Source organism: Bombus impatiens, unplaced genomic scaffold (assembly GCF_000188095.3).
Source record: "Bombus impatiens unplaced genomic scaffold, BIMP_2.2 scf_0491, whole genome shotgun sequence".
NCBI classification, from domain to species: Eukaryota; Metazoa; Arthropoda; class Insecta; order Hymenoptera; family Apidae; genus Bombus; species Bombus impatiens.
This window is the reverse complement of record NT_176910.1, coordinates 935,806-958,953: the sequence shown is the minus strand read 5'-3', so window position 1 is coordinate 958,953 and position 23,148 is coordinate 935,806. Positions and strand designations below refer to the sequence as shown.

Here is a 23,148-nt window from a genome sequence, read left to right as displayed (position 1 = left end):
TATTAACGTTTCAATATTTTAATCATACTTGCCAATTCTATCTTTCAATTCATAATATAAACGCTCGTTAGCTACACGAAGTTTAATATCAAAATTAACATTAAACAGCGATAATACAGCAATGGTGTAAATCTTCACCATTCGCTAGATTTATTGGAAAGTCTGTAGCGCCTCCAGGAGTGGAAAATTGATCAGAAATTTATTACAAAACATCGGTATAATATTCTATGCTACTCATTTAGTTAATTTTAAATACCAATGTTTAGTTAATTTTAAATACTGCACTTACCAACCTAACCACCTTCTCATTGATAAGATTCGATTTCTCGATTGCAGGTCGCTTACGTTTCTCAGACGATGGACCGCGAACCAGACACACGACCCAGTTTATATTTATCTACGTCAAAAACTGATGACTGTGCTTTTCTTAGAAATACAGGTATACTATCTGGAATTCGTAATGAAATCGAGTTGTAGCAACGAGGCGGAACAAGCTCGTACGCCACTAGAACTGAAAGAATGTTAGATAAAGCTAATTTAATTAATAGGGTGGCCGCGTGGCCGTGCATTATGCGCGCACGCCGGGATTAATGACCGGATAAGATTGTTAATTTCACGTCGGCCGTCCATCATGTCAATGCAAAGATATGCCACTGACAACGTGGACCAGGTGTATCTCGCGTCTGTGTGCTAGGAACATTGCAAGTCGCTGGTGCATGAACACGCATGTATATCGGCAACGTGCATACGCGACGAGAACCTCGAGCAGCATAGGCGCCGGTTTTCTCGTTTTTTTTCACGGACCGATCAGCTTGCACCTTGTTGTACCCTGGTGTGTAATTGACTTTTTATCCGGTTAGCGCTGGCGGGAATTTTCATGCGGAATTTTTCCAAAGACACTGGCGATAAATTGTTCGTATCTACTTATGAACACTTTCGAAGGAGACAGCAGCCTGATCAAGAAGCTGATTGAGCATGGAATGTGTAATGTGAGACTGTGTCGAGGGTCTTGGTGGCATGAGTATTTTGATATTTGTGACTTTTCGCACTTTATGATGATACAATGGCAAAGATCTCAGTGTATTATCTTTGTTTAATATTTAATTTTGGTAATAAGTTACTAACGCGTGATAGTCATCAGAGTCGATGAATCTAATAATAAAATTATCAATCGCGATTGAAATTCTTGGAATTCTAATAGCTGTGATTATGATATGGGTTGGTCTGTAAAGTTGGTGCAAAAACTGAAGAAAAATTGTCGGGCGATACATTTTCTCAGAATTAGAATTTCATTGGGCAACTTGTCCACTGTTCAATTACCAAACTTTCCTTGCACTTAGAATAAACAGCATTTTCTTATTCTTCCGTTATTGCATCAAAGTTCAATATCGTCTCGCATCGTACAATAAATTTCATTGTTCCATAGGAAATCCAAGGTCGACGTTTCAAGATGAATCTTAGCCAACTCCAATAACTACAGCTTGCTCTACCGAACAACCTAATAACGCGATTAAGTTCAGAGTATGCGCGAGATCTTTGATCTCAATCAACATATAATGTATTCCCTTTGACAAATGTCGAGTGTCAACTACGAGGAACGCCACTTGGAATTCCATTTGTCGGTTCGGATGTTCGATTCCGTGGGATTAACAGCGGAGAAACGTGAAGGGCAAAAAGGAGAAAAAAAAAGGAGGGAAGCGCGATAATAACGCGGCGTAAGAGGTGGTAATGGGCAGGAAACTCGTGTCCTCGAGAAAATAATCTCGGGGAGATTAGGCGAGTCGTTTAGCGGAACAGCACGCTCCATTCAGATGCAAATGTCTGTCAACAGGTACCCGGCTCTGTTCTCCGCTTGCGCGAGATACGCTCTTTTGAGAGAGCCCCGGGTCATCCCATCTCTCCTCTCCCTTTTCTTTTCTCTTCTTTCACGTGTCGGAAATTTTAAAAACGATTAACCCCTCCGCAGAGAGAACGAGAGACTTTCTACTCCAGGAGAATACTGATTCGTCAGCTTGACAAACGCGACGACTCTCGAGCATCGCTTCCAGAAGGTGTTTAACATTTTATATTTTAGACTTTCATCATTCAATGATGTATTTGCGGTTCTTCGGATTTCAATCGTGTTTGTATTGGCACGTTGCGCTTCGTTCCGGCATATCGTGAATATTCCAGCGTGTTTCTTCAGACCAGACTGAAAATTAAAGATGCTTCGAAGATCAGGTCTGCTCGAACAAGTTGGCGAATCGTGGGTATAAAGCGCTTAATAGAAACACGGTGGAAACTCGGACGACCATAAATATGCGTTTAATATTGTTCACGAATATAAGTTGAGGTAGAAGAAGGACCGTCGCGATATAGAAATCGTTCTCAACCCTTTCCATGACACAGTTGTCTGCGAGTTATCCCTGCCTCGACCTTAAGTCGAAAATACCACCGATCAAAATGCACATTCGTTCCCGATTTAGGTTTCACTGCGGTCCAATCCCAATTTCATCTACCTTCGATCTAAACCTCGCATGGACTTGTAGCGTTGTTGTAGTGTTAAGTTTTTGTCGAGACTAATTTGTAAGTCGAGCGTGCTGATCTCTTTACCCCCTTTACTCGTAAGAAGAAGAGGAATCACGAGACTGAGTGATAATAGACAAGAGAAATGAACGTATAATGTAATTACGTACAATAAGCGAGTGTTTGGTATAGACAAAATGTATCACACAAATTTTTGTTAACCGTGTTACGTTAGCTGCCGACGAGAAGGTAGCGTTAACTAACGTTTAATGCAACTGGCAGTAAATTCCACTTTCGGCTAACCTGCTATGTGTGGGAATACTGGCACGGGAGAGAATTAAAGTTGTTCGAAAGTAAATTAACAATATATAATGATTTATTCAAATCTTACTCGATTTCGATATTGACAATTGACTGACAGACTGACGGATATAGAATTCTTCTGTTGACAAAATGATAACTAACTCTTCGAATGGTAATTATTCAGTTGACGAACGGTAATTATTGTTACTGACTTCTCTGAGTCGCTACATTTATTTATATCTGTCGGAGATGAAAAAACGTCGGGGTCTTTCTTTTGAAAATGTTTGGGAAGATCCCCAACGTTTGTTCAAACTGCCGACTTTTTTTACAATTTAAATTGTCTTAATATCGTTATAAAAACATAGTTAGATAAGTTTCTGCAAGATATAGCTTTTAGCGGCTTTAACTACCTTTCACTTCAAATACCGTAAATACGGTTTCAAATAAACGTTTTAAATTACCTTGATTTGAAAGAAATGATCAAGTTTACCTTCGCGTTACGGAACGCGCGGGGCGCGGGACGTGACAAACTGTATTCATAAAAAGTGTCTAGAAACGTTACGAAAATTGTCGTATACTTGTGTAATTGTGTATATTACACACCGCGATAATACCGCAAGCGCTCCACTTTCGACCATAATTTCCTGGTATATTTCACCGAAATTCCGATCAGCAGCAATTTCACCGGCCAAGGAAGGCAAAGGGGTCGCCGATAGTCGTAGCGATCGGTTCACCGTTTCCTTCGCTGTTTACGGTTTTTCAACGACTCGTTCAGGCGCGTTTATTCGTCGTGGCGTTCCGAGAAAACACAGATGAAAATCTCACGCGGCAAATGCAAAGCAGTCGCGCGCCTCCGCCTCGTTTCTCGTGTTGCTCGCTCTGAAAGATCGTATCGACGACGCTGGAAACGGGCTAAAAGGGGCGACTAATGCGCCCCGACTTCTAACGAATCTGCCGTGCGATTTAAAGGGGGTTCAGATCGCGGCTGCAGGCGTGTTTCACCGAGGGACGCTCCATAGCCATTGGAATAAGATTAACAGGAAATCGTGGTTCGCACCTGCGCGTCCGCAACCCATCCTCTGGCGTTCGTACGCGAGCCTACAATTATACGCTTAATCTCGATTTATTGTACGCCGTAATGAGCAGCGTCGAGGGTGAAACAGATCGTTTGCATGGAAATACTCGCGGATTCCGACCGGCAGAGAGTATTTCGTATGGGGATTTATTAAAAGTAAGTGGATATGAATGGGCGAGGAGGTAGAAGAAGCGCGAGGGTGTCTGTTCTTGCAACGGGCTTATAATGTGCGAAGATGTTGTGGCGCGAAATAATTGAGTTAATGGTACAGTGCTAAGTCCAAGTCGATACAACGCGATAACGAGATACGATGCGCAGCCTTTTTACTCGTATCTACAGTGTGATTTATTAACTTGCGTGATAAAATATTTCGATATGGAGTGTACGTGTAATTTATTTGCGAGTAATTTATCTATGAACTGTCTCGCTTAGTTAAAACTACAAAAAATAGAAGTTTTATCATTTCATTCGTGTCGTCTAATTTTCTCTGTCTAATTTAAAACACTTGATCCGTACACAGTAGAGTTCCGATTAACCAAATGGAAAAATGCACGTTCGCTGTGATTATTCTTCAGCGATCGTCGTGGATCTTATTTCGCGCGAATAAAGAAATTACCGTCGCATTCATCCGGCAGTAACATCGATACCAAACAGATGAAGAAACTGAAGGAATTCACATTTTATTTTTATTAATAAATCGCATTAGTATATTATCCACGATGGTTTTTTTAATTAGCTTTTTCGTTTTTATCGTCTCGTATGTATAGTCCAACGGATAATCGAGATTCTACTGCACTGTGACTTTTTTAAAAGATAGAAGACGCAGGAAGCTTCAGATGTTTTAACGTATCCTGAAAAATGAATAAATTTAGCATACAACATTTCGTCTCTATTACTTCCGCTATTGTCGTTTGTAATATAATTCGTCTGAGAGAAGATGCGATATTTGAACCGTATAGAAGCCATATATCGATCGATTTCATGAATTAAAAAGTATGGAAAACGTAAGAAAAACGATCGTGTTAGAAATATTATCTTTTTCATTTACCATTATTTACGCCATTCTCTTGCTTCTGTTTCGTACAAGTAAGAAGCAAGATATATTTGTTTCGTAAGAATGTACTCATGCGATAAAATGAATAAAAAGTGATCAATTTAAGAAGCTCGCTTCTTCAACCAACCAAGCACATTTTCCTTTACAAAATTCGATTATCTTGGTACTGTATATGAGTAGCATGGTAGCGGTGGAGGAGATCATCGGCCCTTGGCCTTGGTGAATCGTGGAAGCATAATTTTTACAGTGACCTCGCTCAACGGAGAAAAGAGAGACTCAGGTATTTACGATGGCACTCGACCGGTGACATGGGTTTCTGAGACCAATGAATTTTAATTCCTCCACGGACCCTGGGCCTCGTTCTTCGGATCCTCTGGGGCCCGTGCCTGGCAGCCCCGCTGCGACACCAAGCCACGATGATTTAATATTTTAAGAAAATGAAAGGTCCACCCTTAATTTAAGCTCGCCGTAGATGGGTCCGTGTTCCTGGCAGCGGGAGACCCAGAAAGCTATTACCCAGATATTCGATTCGACAGTTCGGACGATGCTTTCGTATATACCACAGCCCACCCTCTGCCCCCTTTTTCCCACCCTCCGTCTTCCCTCTTCTCAATAATCCCTCTTCACCAGGCTTCCGATGCACCGGACACGCGATCAAGATTCCTAGATCTCGTATAACGAGCCCGATCGACGGCCGAATTTGAGAGAATCGAACGTCATCCAGGGAAACGTGAGGACAGTTGGGAAAGTAGGTTCGGAGTGGATTTTTTCCATCCGAATACATACTGAGAGCAATGGTATTATTATTTACAGCTATTATATACTTTGATCTCTAACGATTATCTACTTGACCTGAAGATGATGTACTAGCTCAAGTTAATCTACTATATCATCTTTGGGGGTTAGTTCAGAGAACATTATAATATCAGAATGATCAAATCCATAAAACTGACGGATTATCGATTTGGCAAAATACGCGTAGACTTTCATCGAGGAGGCTAGAACTACCAGATCTATCAAAATGATGGATCACAGATATTTGTCTCTACAATTACTGAAACTAAGCAAGTGCTTTTAGAAAAATTAACATTGACTTTGAATAATACCACTTCAATGACACCGTTAAGATAGTCCATTGTAAATTCGTCGTCATCTTATTCCACGGTCAGAGAGTTGATCGACGACCTTCGATTTAGACTCCAAATAGAAAAAACACACGTTGTCCCAAGATATATCAGAAGAAATTCGTGCATATTCAAGAATATAAAACCTAACTTCACTGTATAATTTTTCAATTACATAACCATATGATTCCCACAACCTCCCATTAACAAACAACCTTCCTTTCCACACACCCAATCCCAATCCTTTCCACAATCCCAATTCATCAACTAAAAAATGAAAAATAAAAAGGAACCACTTATCGAACGGAAACATACAAAAATGGTTCGTCAACAGGAGGCACGGCTGGTAGAGAAGCACGCATTCCACGCACGTGAAGGGCCCCGTGTTCGGGGCCTTAGGACTCGACTCGTCGCTGAGGAGAGGGTGGACGCAGGCGGCGGAGGAGGGGGCCGCGACAAAGGACATTCTAGGGGGCGATTCCCCCCTCGCTCCTCGCCACCGTCCTGCCTTTTTTCTCCCTTTTTCTCCTTACCTGAGAGACTGCGGGACCACAGAGCCTCTCGGCGTTGCCGGTTCGACGACTCCGAGCATCTTATGGGTCGCACCACTCCCGGCAGAAGGCCTCGAGAGGCCTTATCTCCGGGCCCACGCAACGCGGCACGTCATGCCACGCCATTTTTTTCGATCGATCGAGCTTCACCCGGAGTTCGGCGGTCTTGCGGTAGTCCGCACCTCGGTACCGTCTTTTTCACGTTCGACTCGTTACACGGTATTGTTGCCTGGCGAAGAGACGAGAAGACTGGCCTTTGTGCATTCCACGATGCGCCTATCAATTAAGAGACGCTCGATCGTTCACGGTTTTAATCGAAGGTCACGGTTCACCGATTGGCTCGGCGTGAAACACAAGATGCAAAGGGACCAGGCTATATGAATTTGGACTAATACGTGTCACACGATTCGTTGTAAGGTCTCTCTGTTGTACATGAATCAGGAAGAATTGTTTAGAGGAAGACGAGTAACAGTGAAGATACGTGTGCAAAAACCCTTTACATAGTAATTTACCGAGTAATGTTATTAGTAAATTGTCAAGGTACAGCTTGTGGGTTATAAGCTTCTCTTCTACGATTTTACACGTATACCGTGCCGTATATAGCATGAATATCTTCCTGTATTTTGTTTCTGACCAGGCATCTCGTACAAAAGTGTACTAAGAAATCGATTTACGAGGTTCGAATAGATATGACCGACGATGTAACGAAAATTTGGAGAAGAGATATTAAAATTGATCAGAGAACGATTAACAAATAACAGAGTTCGATTTATCGTAATACGACCATAGTAGTAGAAGCCTAAAGGTAGCAATAGCAGTATCTAATAGGAAGAACACTCTCACACGGGGCTCCCTTCCTATATCTCCTGGTAGGGTTCACGCGAGGCATACGCCCCACTTCTCGCGGCCGATCTACCCAATTTCTGGTCGATGTAATTGAAACGTAACCCTATTGTTAAGGCGTAATTGACTGACACCGCGCAGCCTCTCGGCTCGCCTTAGCCGTGCTGACTCGATCGGATCTCGAGCTCGAAGCAAAAACACCAATCAGACAGCCGCGAGCAAAAAACCAGCCTGGTAAAGCGACTAGCTTCTCTCTAACTTCTCCTTCTAACCCCTTCTCTATCTCCCTTTTCCACTATCATCTTCGTTTCACCGTGGCTCATCGTCCCTCGTTGTTATTTCACGGACGTTTCTAACCAAGAGAAAGAAAGGAAGAGAGAAAACCGATCCGTGGCGACAAAACCGTCCCTTCTTCTTCGCAGACTCTGGAGAAACGAGACTTTCCTCCTTCGATTCCTTCAAATCGAACTCGGCTGGACTCGATTTGTCAACCGTGAGGCGATCGCGACTCGTCGTTTTCGTCGGGCTACGTCGAAAAACACGGCTGGTTATCGCGATCGCGAACAACACGGAGAAAAAAAGAGGCCCGTTACCGTTAGACCAACAGGGTGGACAGGTTTCGGCGCGCAAAACGCGGCAGATATCAAACGACGATAAGCAGGAGACGGTAGGCAAGAAAGTGTCGTGTTCGAGCAGAAGCTTTCGCTGGACGATCGTTGGCCCGGCGTACGTAACCGGACGGATCGAGATCCATCGAGTGCCAGGCAAAAAGTTAATAAAGATCTCGGACCGACGAGGTAAACAATTCCCTCGTGGCCGCGGTGAAGTCAACTGTGACGATACCTGGTCGAATTTTTGACGATGGAGTTGTTTCAGGAAGGTAGCTGCAAGATTCCTTACGCTTTCGCGTAATGTTTCGTGCGTTTAGAGCGTTTAACACGATTTTAGCACGATCTTAAAAAATTTGTTATTGTAATTGGACATTTTTGATCCTGAAGAAATAACCACGCTCGATATTACAACGCGGCTTGTATCTCAGCCAATCATCACTTCGCGTTCGCTTATAACCTCGGCTGACCTTGACTTCGGATCATTCGAGATTTTTCAATAACCATTGGCGTACAAGGGGTATAATAACGTAGCATTTTGTTGAGAGAAACAGCGGAGCCGAACTCGAAGCAATATTCGCGCCTTCGATTGCTTATTACGTAGAAACTTCTTTGCTCGACGATCTTTTTAATCCTCTTTGAGTAAACTATCAAAAACTTGATAGTTGACTATTTGACTGTAAATTAAGATCATGCTATATATAATGATTAACAATAGTTATATCGAAACTAGCCAGCGAACAAAAGACTCCCAATAAGCGACAATAAAATGGGTTAATAAAATCATGTTTGATACTTCATTAGCTTTCTACATGATATCACAGACGCATCCAATTAGCTCACAAAGCTACACTTACTGGACCACACAGCTCCCTTATCCTCGCTCATCCATCATCTATCGAAACCCAAAACGACTTGCACATTTTCTTAACAACTTCCTGGCACATTCCGCAACAACTAGAAAATTGCCACCATCCGTCACAATTAAATCTCACTCGGCTGATATCCTGGCAGACCACGCCTACCCACGTCTTCATAACATTCAATCGAAGAAAATTCATCGGCCAGATAATAATGGCGGCCAGGTTGCGAAGCACATGTTTAAAGGACCTTCGAGCTTTCGAAGGCCGAGCCACGGTGTGTAATGGAGTAACCCGAAGCACGCGGCGCTGGAGGGGATATCTCTGGCAGGTATCTCTGGCGGACAGACGGACGACGATGGGGTTGAGAATGGAAGCGAGAGACGATGGACCGACCGGCAAGGGTAGAGGATTAATTAATAACGTCGGTAATTGGACTCCGTTCGATCTAAGATAGCTTGTATAGCCCCTTGCTAGGCTTGCATACCGCGGGGGATATGTGCTGCACGGTTGAATACGCTCCTCGACTCTTGGCCCTATGCAACTCGGCCAGCCTCGAGCTTCTTAGCGGCCACGATCCTTCAGATGACCCGTATTTCCGTCTGTTCCCGTTAACGTTCGGTCATTTGGGACTGGGATCGCGTCTTCCAGCGATACTCGAATCAATTGGATGCTTTTCGTCCGCCAGAATCCCTGCTCTGGTGTTCTAACCACCTGCTGAGCTGCACGAATTCTGAGAACGACCTGTCCGGGGATATTCGTCGCGGAGAAAGCAAAAGTTCCAATGGTTTAACGGATTATCATCTTTGAGGAAGATAGAGCGGTATGTTTCTGCTGTTTCATATCTTTATGAATGCGACCGGAGGAAATTCAAACTTTAACGAAAGTAAAGTTGCTTAAATCACGAAACCTAATCGGGGATTTTCTGACCATTTGTCAGGATTTTTGTCAACTGTTGGTAACAAAAACACATTGTTCCTGGTGTTTTTGTAAAGAAGGTATAGTACGTTAATAGTAGGAGCAATTTCACGGGAAAGTTTAGTTATCTTTCAGTTAGTTATTATTGATTATAGTTATTTATTCAATCTATTGAAGCACAATGTGTTGAATAATAATATAAGCGTAATTGTTGACAGAAAGTAAAGAGGGTGAAACAATCAGTGACAAACACGATAATGAAATTAAGAAGCTACCTACAAACACACGAATGCATAATTTCCACGAGAGAATAGTAAAGGAGACAGAGGCACACATACATTTGTATTACTACGAAGAAATAGTACTAATCAAACAGGGCAAACGATATGATCACTGCAATGGATCTTTCGTATCAAGATTGTTCCTCGATCAGCAGATCGTTAATGTCTGAAAGCGGAGCTCCAAGTTTTTGCGGGCGTAGAAGTTCTCCGCGAAGTCACGCGGCTATCGAAGCGGCGCGTTTTTGCGAAACCTCGGATCGTCCATCGCGATACACGGTGGCCTTTGCCTACACACCGTGTCGACGAACCTCGAGTCATCTTCCTTGTGTGTATTAATATCAGTAGTCGAGATAGAATAGCCACGATTACCGGTAAGGCAAGAAAATAAGATCGATGACAGGGAACATTAATAGAGTCCGTACACGGACCCGGTTGGCGTCATTATCGCTCAGAAAGGAATAAGCCCATTCGGTCTCTCTGTAATTTCAATCTGATCGCGACGCGTTGTTCATCAACCAGGCGAAAGAGAACTGAACCATGGTTCGTGAAAATGAAGTCATTAACGGTCTAATTTTCGTCTTACGATTGCGCCGGATCGTGTCGGCGCAAAAAGAAGGGGAAAAGATTCGCGATAGGAAAAAGGGGACGTGTTATCCGGCTTAATGGCCTCTAATTATATTTAAACCGCGTGATGGGATCGATCAGCCACCTGATCAAGGACGAAAAACCCATTCCTTGCGTCGCGTCGTATTAACGACGATCGGTCTTGAGAAGACATCTCGCGTAACTTTTTCTACGAGCGTGTTCGTGTGGTTGTCATCGTCATTAACGCGATCCCGGTCGCCGCGCCGGTGTATATATGTATAAGGCAGTCCTCGTGGTGCGTTTATGCGAAGTAAACAGTGCGTGGACGTGATTTAATTGAAAGCTGAGGTGCAGCTCGACACCGGCGGTGCAGCACCGCGGCCTGGGACTCGTTCTATGAGTCAGAGTGCAGAAAGAGAGAGAGAGAGAGAGAGAGAGAGAGAGAGAGAGAGAGAGAGAGAGAGAGAGAGAGAGAGAGAGAGAGAGAGAGAGAGAGAGAGAGAGAGAGAGAGAGAGAGAGAGAGAGAGAGAGAGAGAGAGAGAGAGAGAGAGAGAGAGAGAGAGAGAGAGAGAGAGAGAGAGAGAGAGAGAGAGAGAGAGAGAGAGAGAGAGAGAGAGAGAGAGAGAGAGAGAGAGAGAGAGAGAGAGAGAGAGAGAGAGAGAGAGAGAGAGAGAGAGAGAGAGAGAGAGAGAGAGAGAGAGAGAGAGAGAGAGAGAGAGAGAGAGAGAGAGAGAGAGAGAGAGAGAGAGAGAGAGAGAGAGAGAGAGAGAGAGAGAGAGAGAGAGAGAGAGAGAGAGAGAGAGAGAGAGAGAGAGAGAGAGAGAGAGAGAGAGAGAGAGAGAGAGCTTCTCTCAGTCAAGAAGTCCATTGACTTGCCGAGTGACGTAAGCAATTAGTGCGCTGTTTTGTTTGCGCGAGTACACACGGCTTAAAGTTGTTTGAGTTCGAGTTCGAGTGGTGCACGGTTAGGCTCGGTGACTCGCCTCAAACCCTTCTTCCAACAACTTACTCCCCCACCTCGACGGAGAACCTTCCGCGACTGGGACTCGTTCTATGAGAGAGTGCAGAAAGAGAGAGAGAGAGAGAGAGAGAGAGAGAGAGAGAGCTTCTCTCAGTCAAGAAGTCCATTGACTTGCCGAGTGACGTAAGCAATTAGTGCGCTGTTTTGTTTGCGCGAGTACACACGGCTTAAAGTTGTTTGAGTTCGAGTTCGAGTGGTGCACGGTTAGGCTCGGTGACTCGCCTCAAACCCTTCTTCCAACAACTTACTCCCCCACCTCGACGGAGAACCTTCCGCGACCTCACTCTCTTTCTTCTGCCTTCTTCTTCCTTCTTCTTCGTCCTTTTTTCTCTTCCTTCACATTCTACTCCTGCCCCTTCTCCACCGAGTCAAGCCAAGTCTTCTGCTCAGCCTCTTTCTGCTTATTCTTCTCCCTTTCTTGTTCAGCTCGTTCCGTTCTTCTTCTGCTTTTTCTTCCCTCGATCAGACCCTTTAACTTCTCTCGCGTTCTCTGTTCGACCTCTGTCCACCTTTCTATGGTCGCTTTGTCTCTGCCAAGCTGCTTGTTTCCTCGCTTCCCTAAATCCCCCACAAGGCCTACCAGATAGTCGAAAGTCGTTCTTTTTTGAATATGAGTCGTGTAATTACACTGGATTCTCGAGCTGATCTTATAAGCGGATTTCGTTAATTACATCCGCGATTGGATCTAGCCAGCAGCGTTTTTCCACGCTGCCACGACGAAGTTTGACGTCAATTGAGAGAGCTATCGATATACTTGTCCACTGTTTTTCACGCTGTAAGCCAGCAAATTCGCTTTTTCTTCGTCGTTTAAATGCGACAGTATCGTGTCACGACGTCGATACTCGAGAACACGCGTCTTTTAACGTCTCCTTTGCAGTCACTTCTTGTCGATGAGCTGGACACTCGATCAAACGGGGTCTTTAACGAAAGTCGAGTTCTTCAGAAAGCCATTCGACTGTCAAACATACCGCACCTCAAAATCCCTCAAGAAGTAAAACTCTACGAGATCTCCAATGTCTCCAAACTATGAATCAATAATTCTTCCATTGATTTATCCTCTGACTTATCGTCGAATGAAAATTAAATTTACAATAATTGCTTAATACGATAACAAATTTGTTACAAAAATTGAAATTCATTCGACAGCAATTAGATGCTAGCGTATTCTTTCGCACATCTGGCAAAAGACAAAGACAAGGGTAATTTTTATTATAAAATCTACGATTGTCCGTTCTCAATCTCGTGACGGTGAAGACGGCATAAAGTGACATTCGATCGATGGAAAAGCATGCAGAAAGACGAAGAGAAGACAACAAGACATCGTTCTCTACAATAAAGACTAGAGACCTGTTGAGTCACGTAGAGCAAAACGTGTCAGAACTGTTCGTCGCCGTTCCCAAAATGATCGTTCCGTGTTATCGCTTCGGTTCCTCGGTTCTTGAAGCCCGAGAGACTTTTGGGCGCGACGTAAGGACGCGACTTTTCAGGTTTCCGAGAAGAAGTTTGCACGTTAAACAGGCCCTCGGCCTTAAACGGGCTGCCCCGACGTCCTGGCTGACAACTTCCTGAGATAAGCCGCGCCGATAGAGGCGTAAGCTCCCCTTCCGCCACCTTCTGCCGTTTCGAGCGCGCTCTCATACTGTCTCTCCCTCTCTCTCTCTCCTCTCTTTCTAGGTCTCCTCACCTCATCGAGTTTCCTATCTTATCTACTACAAACAAGAATTACGTTTGCCGCGTAATCTCCGGCCAACCCGCGATTTATTGCACCGTGCGGTTGCAGCCCTCGCAAAATCGGAAGATCGCACGCGTCACTGCAGAACGCCTTGCGAAAGTCGCCCGACTCGATTCTACTTCCATTTCCTTGATAGGGTTCGCATTAATTTATTAGAATCCGCGAACCTAATCGATTCTCACGTTTAAGTGTGAACGTGAACTATGTAGATCTTTAACTTTATACTATTCTGTTCACAAGAATCAGCACATTTAATAAAGAATTTATATATTCTACGTTATGATCGAAATCAATAATAAATAACAAAATCGAGTCTCTTTGTTATTTACATTTCTCTTTCTCTGTATTTATCGTTAGATCTCGTATATTTCATAAATGATTTCATGAATTTCCTAATTAATTCGTCTAGAAATTTCTTCGTGTTGTTTAAATCAAAGGATTGATTGACTGACACAAATATGTAATTGCTAATTTGTTATTTCCATATAACTCTTGCAAATTACCGTTGCAAATTATTCCATAACTTAATTTAGTATTAATATAATTTTGGTGAGTTAATTGTTTCCTTGACAATATGGATCGATTATTATGTTCTGTATGAGATCGGCAATTACTCTAATATCTAATATCCAATACGTACGCATAGACAAAAGTATTAATTAACGTCGTCGCAAAAAATCAACATCGTATCTTCGTATTAAATTCATCTCAACGTTTCAAGCACAACATTCTCGATCAAAAAAGCAACACTCTCGAATTATAATTCGCAGTTTATTTTGCCATTTCGGTGGAGCAAACGGAGAAACCGTCGGAACGTTAGCGGACGAGAAGACCGTCGAAAAGGCCGAGCATCGACTTCTTTTTTCCTCCGTTGTTCGTTACACCCTTGGACCCCCGGCTGCGCGAGTTCCCCTCCGCTTCGGCGCGTCCACGAGCCATGGTAATTCCCATTCCAGCTCATTCCCCAAGGGGTTAGTTTTCACGCGGGTTAGGCGAGTAATATGAGCTGCCACTCAAGGGCCGTTCTGTATTACCGGTCGAGTAATTATGGCAAAGCCTCCGCGTACGGACACGTCCAAAGCAACGAGAGAGGCTACATTGCAACGTTATGAGTTTAAATTGTTGCTAAAACAACCGGTCGACCGGTTACAAGGGGACGAGAAGTCGTTCCTCTGTCACGGTTCACCCGCCGAGTAATTAAAGGCTCGAACCTCGTTTCTTCGCGATAGGGAACTTGAAACACTGAAATACCCTTTCGTTCCGCAGTTTACGCGATTTTAGCGAGTATTTGTGGCACCAGATGAGTGCTTTTAGAAACTGAATTGATTCAACTTCGCTATTCTAGAATTCTTTCACTTCGTCAACGAGTGAAGTATGCTTTTCTTATGAAGCGGGTTCGCGAAGAACAGAAGTCGAATGTTTCGGAATCTGTTCTGTGTTAGGTCCTTCGAAATGGCCCCTAAGTAGATGTTCTTGGAATTGGGCTCGTTTAAATTCTTACGTAGCGAGGAATTTGAGAACATTCTATTAAATGGGTATTTTGAAGATTTAGAGATCGTCTCTTTAACGATGTTCGTTAGTAAACTCATTTTCTGTTGGATCTCTAAAAACTACATTTCCATCGATTTGAAACATCCGCTGTAACGTCACAGCGCATTAAAATATCGTCGTCTTATCCTCGTGTTATCGAGACGAACGTCTCATTGTTATCAAATAAATCGGTGTCCGTCTGCTATTTAGTAGGATTCTCTTCCTGCCGTTCGTATTTTTCATCCAATGTCAATTTCCATGGAAAAACAAACTCTCTTTCGAAATCTGTACACTTACGTAGTAAAAAACCCATTCTCGTTACACATTTTTCCAATCTACTAGGGAAAAAGAAAAAGGAAAAAGTTGAAATTCGAATTGTAATTTCCGGGTATCATATTCTAACGCGCAATCCCGTTGGAAAAGGCAGGTCCCTGGGAAAAAAATTTCCGTTAGATTTTTCGTCGGGAATCGGAAGTATCGATCGCGATCCGTTAACGAGAAACGAGGAACGATACGTTCGTAAGAGCGACGGGCCAGTCTGATTGGAAAATACTTCAAATATTTCGAGTATTCTTTCAGCCGGTCGATGAAAATGCGTTTGACAGCCTTAATACGCTTCTGTTTAGTCGACGAGAGTGCGGCTGACAGCCTTGACTGTACCTTATTGTATCATCGGCAAGGGAGGGCACGCAAAACCCGCGACAAGTGTACCAACAACCTCTCTGTTACGTAGCTCGAATTATCTCCACAGCGATATTCGCTCAACTTATGCTATGTCGCGGTTTTCATTTCGTACAAATTTTCTTTCTTTCTTTTCCACGCCACCTATCCAATTAGTGTCGCATAAATACACGTTACTATACCGACGTTTACTCTGCTAAAACTGCTGCATGCTCAATCAGTTAACGCGTCTTTTAATTCGACATTATTTTATTCGTTACCTATGATGATTTGTTCTATTTTTTTTTTATTAGATGACAGATACTTACTTCATTTACTAACAAGATCGTTCTTTTAAATGAATTGCGATGATATTAGATAGAAGATTATTTGATATAATAGCTACAGCCGACGTATCTCAAGAATACACAAGTGGATCTTTGTTTCCTTTTCGCAAACAATCGAAGCGCGAAGGTATTCGTGATTAAAATTCATATACATCGTTGTACGAGCTTGCGAATGCGTTCAAGTTCACAAAAACGTTTGTCAAGTGTACGATAATGAAGGCATCTGGAAGTTTTATCATAATGATGAGAAAATATTAAAAACAATTGTTATATTTTTATTAAACGATTATAATACAGTATATTTTGATTGGTCGGTTGATTTTTAAAGAGTTGATTTTAATTGAAAACGTGAAACAGATAGAACGAATAATTGTTATACAATATTAATATTGCTGAATAATTTCACGGTTGATATCACAGCGTGGTGATTAGTGCACGACGCGTAGCTCCAGTTTAGCATACGGGTTTAAATTTTATATCCGTACGCTGGTATTTATATTAATTACTGGCTATATTAGCCTAATTGGGCTTATTAGACCCAGGATACATATTTGTGCAACGCGAGATACGAAGCCCAAAGGACCGGCGTATGTATGCGCGCATGACTTTGCGATCCCGGATCTAAATTCCGGATCTACGAATTATTCCATTTACGGGAGAGCATCGAAAATTCCTCGCAGAAACATATCTAGGTATTTATTTAAGGAATTCAATTTAAATTTCTAATACTTATACGCATATTGTCGTTTTATTACTGATACGTATATGAATGGAAATTAACTTCCATCGATTGCTAACAATAGGGATGAGAAAGAATTCCTTGAGAAACTACTAGTCTGTTGTAAATACTCTTCTTATTTTTGCCAGTTGTATACGTCATTCGTTGGTACTATACATTTTTGTTATTATTGTTGTTATCATTATTATCATTATTATTATTATTACAAATCTCACGAGTATATAACTCTTTAGTATGCAATTCGATTACAAGTCGTTTATGGGTGACAACGTTTTATCATTATACTTAAAGCAAGATTGTACAGAGAAAAAGGTCATTGACTCATTTACAATTTTCCTAATAATATTATTACATTTACATTTTTATTATTATTGTTGTTATTATTATTATAATTATTATTATTACAATACTCACGAGTATATAACTCTTTAGTATGCAATTCGATTACAAGTCATTTATGGGTGACAACGTTTTATCATTATACTTAAAGCAAGATTGTATAGAGAAAAAGGTCATTGACTCATTTACAATTTTCCTAATAATATTATTACATTTACATTTTTATTATTATTGTTGTTATTATTATTATAATTATTATTATTACAATACTCACGAGTATATAACTCTTTAGTATGCAATTCGATTACAAGTCGTTTATGGGTGACAATGTTTTATCATTATACTTAAAGCAAGATTGTATAAAGAAAAAGTTCATTGACTCATTTACAATTTTTTTAATAATATTGAAATCGAAAAAATTATGGGTTTCATAATCTCACATTCTCTATTTTTCTCTAAATTTCGCAAGTGACCTGTCGAAATTTTCGTTGTGTATTCTGTATCGTTGTACTACACGATCATATAATTCTGATAAAGATCATTAATCATTAGATTAATAGGACCAAGAAGTGGCCCAACATTTGAACAAAAGTGTCCAGAAGCTTGAATAATAAAAATCAGCTACTCCGAAACTATAAACCTCGTAATACACAGTTTACATCTCTTTGTTTCAAGTAATTTCCTGATACTTTTAACTGATACATTGAATTCTCCTGGAGTCGAACAACATAATTCAAAAATTCGTTTATCAATGAACTGTATTCCAATATCCAAGCGTAACACGATGTTCACCGAGACTGGACACCATCGGTAGAGCGTTGGAAAACACGGATCTCGAGGTATCGATGCGCGAAAGTCGCGAGCCGCGAGCCGCGACGGTTACAGCGTGGCGCGTCATTCATCGTGGCTTTTCCGGCTGTTTATCGCGATAGTCTGGCAAACGGGAAACGGTACAATGGCGGACACGCTGGAACAAAGAGATGGCCGTGCAGGTATCGCGGCGTCGCGTCGCTTGGTATCGCCCTCGTAACGTCGTTCGTGTCGCAAGGGTGCAGTGATAAAGAGACGCTGTGGCGAAAGGGAGAGGGTGACGCGGGCAAGGGATCGACGAGCGCGAGAACGTCAAATCGATGGCGTGAAAACGAAGAATGACGAAATGAAACGAAAAAGAGAACGGCGCAAGTTTGTTCGTCGATAGGAAGGTTTAGTGTTAAATATCCTTCCTTGAAGAATAGATTTGACGATCTTCAACAGATATCAAACCTGACACGTGATACTAAAGAAAGTTTATACATAAAGGTACTTCCTCGTTCGAGCGTTGTAAATACATTTCACAGCCTTGAAATTCTAGAAATAGAACCGAAATGCCAGATTTCCACCTTATTCACAAGTATCCTCTCGACGTTCTATAGGTATTTTTGTTAAGGAAATTCCAGGATTTGGAAATACAAATAATTGACTATATTTCACACACAACAGCTATACATCTATATTACACTCTGAAGAACGTCTTGCACGCACGCTTGTCGCCAACCGACTATTCAGAATCTTCTAACGGCAGTCTTTTGTCTCAACTAAGACCTGGACGCCCTCTGACCCTTACACACACACACTCTCATGTACAGTGTAAATGTATCACTTCCCTAACAATTTTGTCAAACATCGTCGTTAATTCGCCATTACGCTATCAACACGACGAATTCAGGTCCACTATTCGCGAAGGTTGCACGTGCAGAGATATCAAGAGAAAACCTAGAAAGTAACACAATGGTTCGGTCACGGTAAGAACGTCTTAGCCGTATCTGTTCGCAGTATCTTTAATCGCGCGGGGTATCGATGGAGTGGGCAGCGTGGGCGATTTACAATCGGCGGCGAACGAGATCGGGCCAGCTAAACCGAAATTTATTGACCGCGTCGCGTTCGTTCCGTTAGTCGATTTGGGCTTCGCGCCTTTAGATCGGACGATAAATAATAATTTGCCATCGCGTTGACGTGCAGTCGCGTGTTTACGAGCCGCGGTACGAAATAATTCGCTTGCCCCCAGCGCAACAACGAATTCCTCGAACGATCTAATTTCTTTCGCGATTATCCGTCGTTTTCCGAAGCAGACACCCTTGCACTCGTGTATTTCTCCCATGAATTTGGACTTAATCACCGCGAGTCGCTGGGGAAAAATATTAAAATGGTCTACAAGTGCAAAGAGGTAAAATTTCGTTGGATATTCTGGAACATCTTGTAGACAGTGGATTCCAAGTATTCCATATTTTAGAACATATGTCAATATGTAATTTAATCTTATAGCATTTAATATAATCCTTCTTTGATATATTCAGACGATACAGGCAAAGGCTAGCGACCTTTTTCAAGAAAATTCTTCCCTATGATCTTCCTACGTAGAATCGTCGATCGACGACGTAATCGACCCAAGCATAAGTTGACTTATCGACGCTTGTTATCGTTAACAGGTGTAGCGAGACGAAATACGCGATAATCGACTCATTTCTCCATTGAAAATGGCCGTTTGTTTCAGAATGGCAATTACTCGTTATCTTAGCGTTTGCGGGTGTTAGTGTTATTGTTTCCAATATGCGGAAAGTAACTGCCAATAAAGGAAAACGGCCCGTATCGTCTTCATTACCTCGCAACGTTTCCTCTCCTCTAGCCGATATTTAACGATCCCAATTTGTTCACTCATTAATCAAAGCGTGGTACGACGAGCCAGTTCACCCTTACAAAAACACCACTTAACTCTCTAATTTTAGCTGCAACTTTCGTACCGCAAAAAGCACCACCAGTTAAAACTCTCAAGCTCTGCTACACGTTTTCAGATCAAACTGTCGAAAGAAAAAAGCCGGAAGCCTCTGTTACCAAGTAAATACGAAACAGAGTGCATAACTCGTTATGCACAGTGTCTCTCAAAGCAACAATACGAAATCCTTAAAACTAACTGTATACTCCGAATCTCAGAATAACAGTTTAGAAGCAGAGAAACAACACCGTACACCATTGCGAAAATCTATCCTGTAGCACATCAAACAAGAGTGGAATTCCGTTTCGATTTTCGATCGATCGCCATCACGAGAGTTTCAACCATCGGCTTCAACTGCGCGCGTACACATGCATATGTATAATAATAATAATAATAATAGTAATGATAATAATAATAATGGCGGCGATGGTTGCGCCGCCGCGAGAAAATAATGTGAGAACGATTTCTTCCTTGGCCGCATCATTATCTCCCTCTTTACTGTTCGAGGCGATCGATCTGTCGAGCCGATTCCGAGCCCGACCGGACAACCCTGCAATTACTATCTATTATCTCCTGGCGTGGGTGTAGCTATAATCTCGCGATCGTGTCGAGAGCCACTCTTCTCTCCTCTTCTCTTTCCTCCTTTGCTCGTGCCTCCTTTCTCCTTCAACCACCCTCTTCTTCTCTATCCTACCTTTCTCTCCTCTGTTCTATACTTTCGACCCTGTTTTCGCTCTCTCTCTCTCTCTTTCTTGCTCTTGCTCTCGAAACCTCCGTTAACGGAAAGCAGAGCAAATAGAAAGAGAGAGAAGAAGAAGAAGAAGAGAGGTTCAGGAGGCGGGAGGAACAGGCAAGATATCGTCGAACCAGATGAAGAGAACGAGGAACGGTTACAATGGCGCGGTGTCGTGCGCCGACACGACGAGAGAAACCGGTCTTTTCGCCAGCGGATGAAAATCCACCACCGGTTTCCGGCCACGGACAACTTCGGGATTATTCCGTTTCTGCGATTGGAGACACTGTGGTGCGGACTCAGGTCAACTTGCCAACTTGATGGCTGACCGATCGAATCAGGTATTGGGATAGTGGTGGTTCTAGGCGATGGGATAACTGTGTGCTTGGTGATTGGTGATTTATGGAGATGAAGATGATGAAAGGATGTTTGATTGGTCTTAATGTGTTATGACAGATTTTTTACAAATATTTATCAAGTTAATTTCGTGAAATCGTATCGAAAGTTGCGTTATTTAACGATGGATTAAAGATAGAAATTTGCATGTTCAATTAGTCCGAAAGCTCCTTTGCAATTGGTCAAACGCGAAAGCATCTTCTGAAACTGTGGAAATACAATTATCGATATTATTCATGCAACAGGGAGCAATTAACAGCGGCAAGTACTCGCCATTGCTGGATTGCGATAGCAAACAGATGCGTAACTGACGAAGAGAGAGGGAGAGAGGGAGCAGTTGGTCCGTTTTCGAGCCGTTATTTTGTTCCTTGAACATTCGCCTCATTAGCATATGCAAATATGTACTCGACAAAAGAGGGTCAAACTCATTTATGTATTTCGATATCGATACCTCTTCCATTTTTTTCTCTTACCACGATTTACTCCTGCCTCGAACTCATTTTTTTTCCTTTCCTTTACAAGCACCGGCTACACTAGCAGATTTACGCGCTACCTTCGTCGTATACACACGTATGTACCTTATAATTTATCATTTTTGCCACGCAGAGTTGAACAGGTGAAACCGCGCTTAACCACAAGTCGTTTATCCGACGAATCGCGCATTTAACAGTCAGCGTTGTATAGCTGGCCAGTTTGACAAAACGATGTATGCTTGAAATTTTCGCGGCGTGTTGTTGAAAAAAAAACATTTCAAAAGGTATCCAGGAAAAGAGTTAAACCGGTGACGAAACCGAAGCAATTTCGTGTTCCATAAACGACGTAGAAACCGGATGCTTTTTCTGTGCGCTCAGGATTCAAGCGAATCATACGTGGAGATTCCGCGAATCCCTTCTCAAAAATGATTCAACGTTTCATACGCGCAGAATTCCCACAGTTGCGAGAGCCGGCGATCGCCAGTTCTTCGTCTTCTTCTTCTTCTTCTTCGTTTCTGCCTGTTACCCCACCTCCCAATCCATTCGTGGATCCCCCACTAGCCATTCCACTTTTAAAGACTCGCGCGGGGGCTCGTGGAGATTCCAGATGGTCGTTTTCTATGGATTTACATTATTTACAAACTGGTTTCTCGCGATGTGAAATAAAAATCGGTGCCTCCCACCCAGCACCCCGCCGGAGCCACCTTCGGCTCCGACAGAAGCGCGCCGAAAAAACCGGGGAAAGGGAGCTCGAGGACGAACTCTCGAAAGACGAACGACTCGCGCCGCATTATACGACGTATATAAGCGTGTCCCTACGAATCGTAAGTACGTTGATGTAACGCTTCGACCCTAGACGTTATATACACCGTGGGTCTAAATTCGTGGTACAAACGAAGTCAGGGGAATTCTATGGCTGAAAATAAGAGGAAAATCAAGGATAACAAAATCGCGTTGGACAGTTGATTTTCTAGAAAATCGAGTTCCAGAAAATCAAGTATATATTTGTAGCAATGGTTCTATAAATTATACGTACATTTTTCCACTGTATCTCTTTCAAGCTGTATCGCTATAGCTGTGTTACATTATAGCGTTTAATGTATGAAACACATAAAATATCTATGAAACACTTTTACGATAAATGTTCACTTTGGTGATTAACTGTACAAAGGAGAAGGCGTGTAAAACGATAAGCTTCGCTGTAATTGTTACGTAATAACTTCTCTTTGATCGATGAAACACGGTCGGTTTTAAATAAGTCCATAATGGTTTTCGTGCAGATTTGGAAAAGAGCGGCAGCACCAAGGTAATCACAGAAGCGATACGGCATTCAGATAAAAGCGGTTATTTTCGCGTAGAATCGTTTTTGGTCTCGCGATCTGCCCATTTAATGTATAGATGACGGCGTAAGAGCGTTGTAACGCGGCGGCGTTGTGACGCCTGTCCGACGTGTAAAGCGAACGCTAACTCAATTTGCGCGGTTTTATCGTCCCTCCGGCCGGGATAAATAACGCGAAAAATCAGCGGTAGTTTGTTCATTCGCAAGTTCGTTCCCGGGCTTCACGAAGGATTAATTGATTCGCGGTGGGACACACTTCGAACGTAATTATTTCCTTGATTTTGTGACTCGCGGTCTCGCCATAACGAACCTTATCCGAACCTGCTCTAGAGGGAAATATATTTTATTTAAATCTTCTAAATAGTGTTTCGTCACTTGGAAA

General features: G+C 42.5%; 1 protein-coding gene across 1 annotated transcript in view; it reads right to left on the bottom strand.

Annotated features, from left to right (window-relative positions):
- Nucleotides 1-23,148, bottom strand: part of LOC105681001 — a 250,790-nt gene that overhangs the window by 5,187 nt on the left and 222,455 nt on the right. The window lies entirely within an intron of this gene.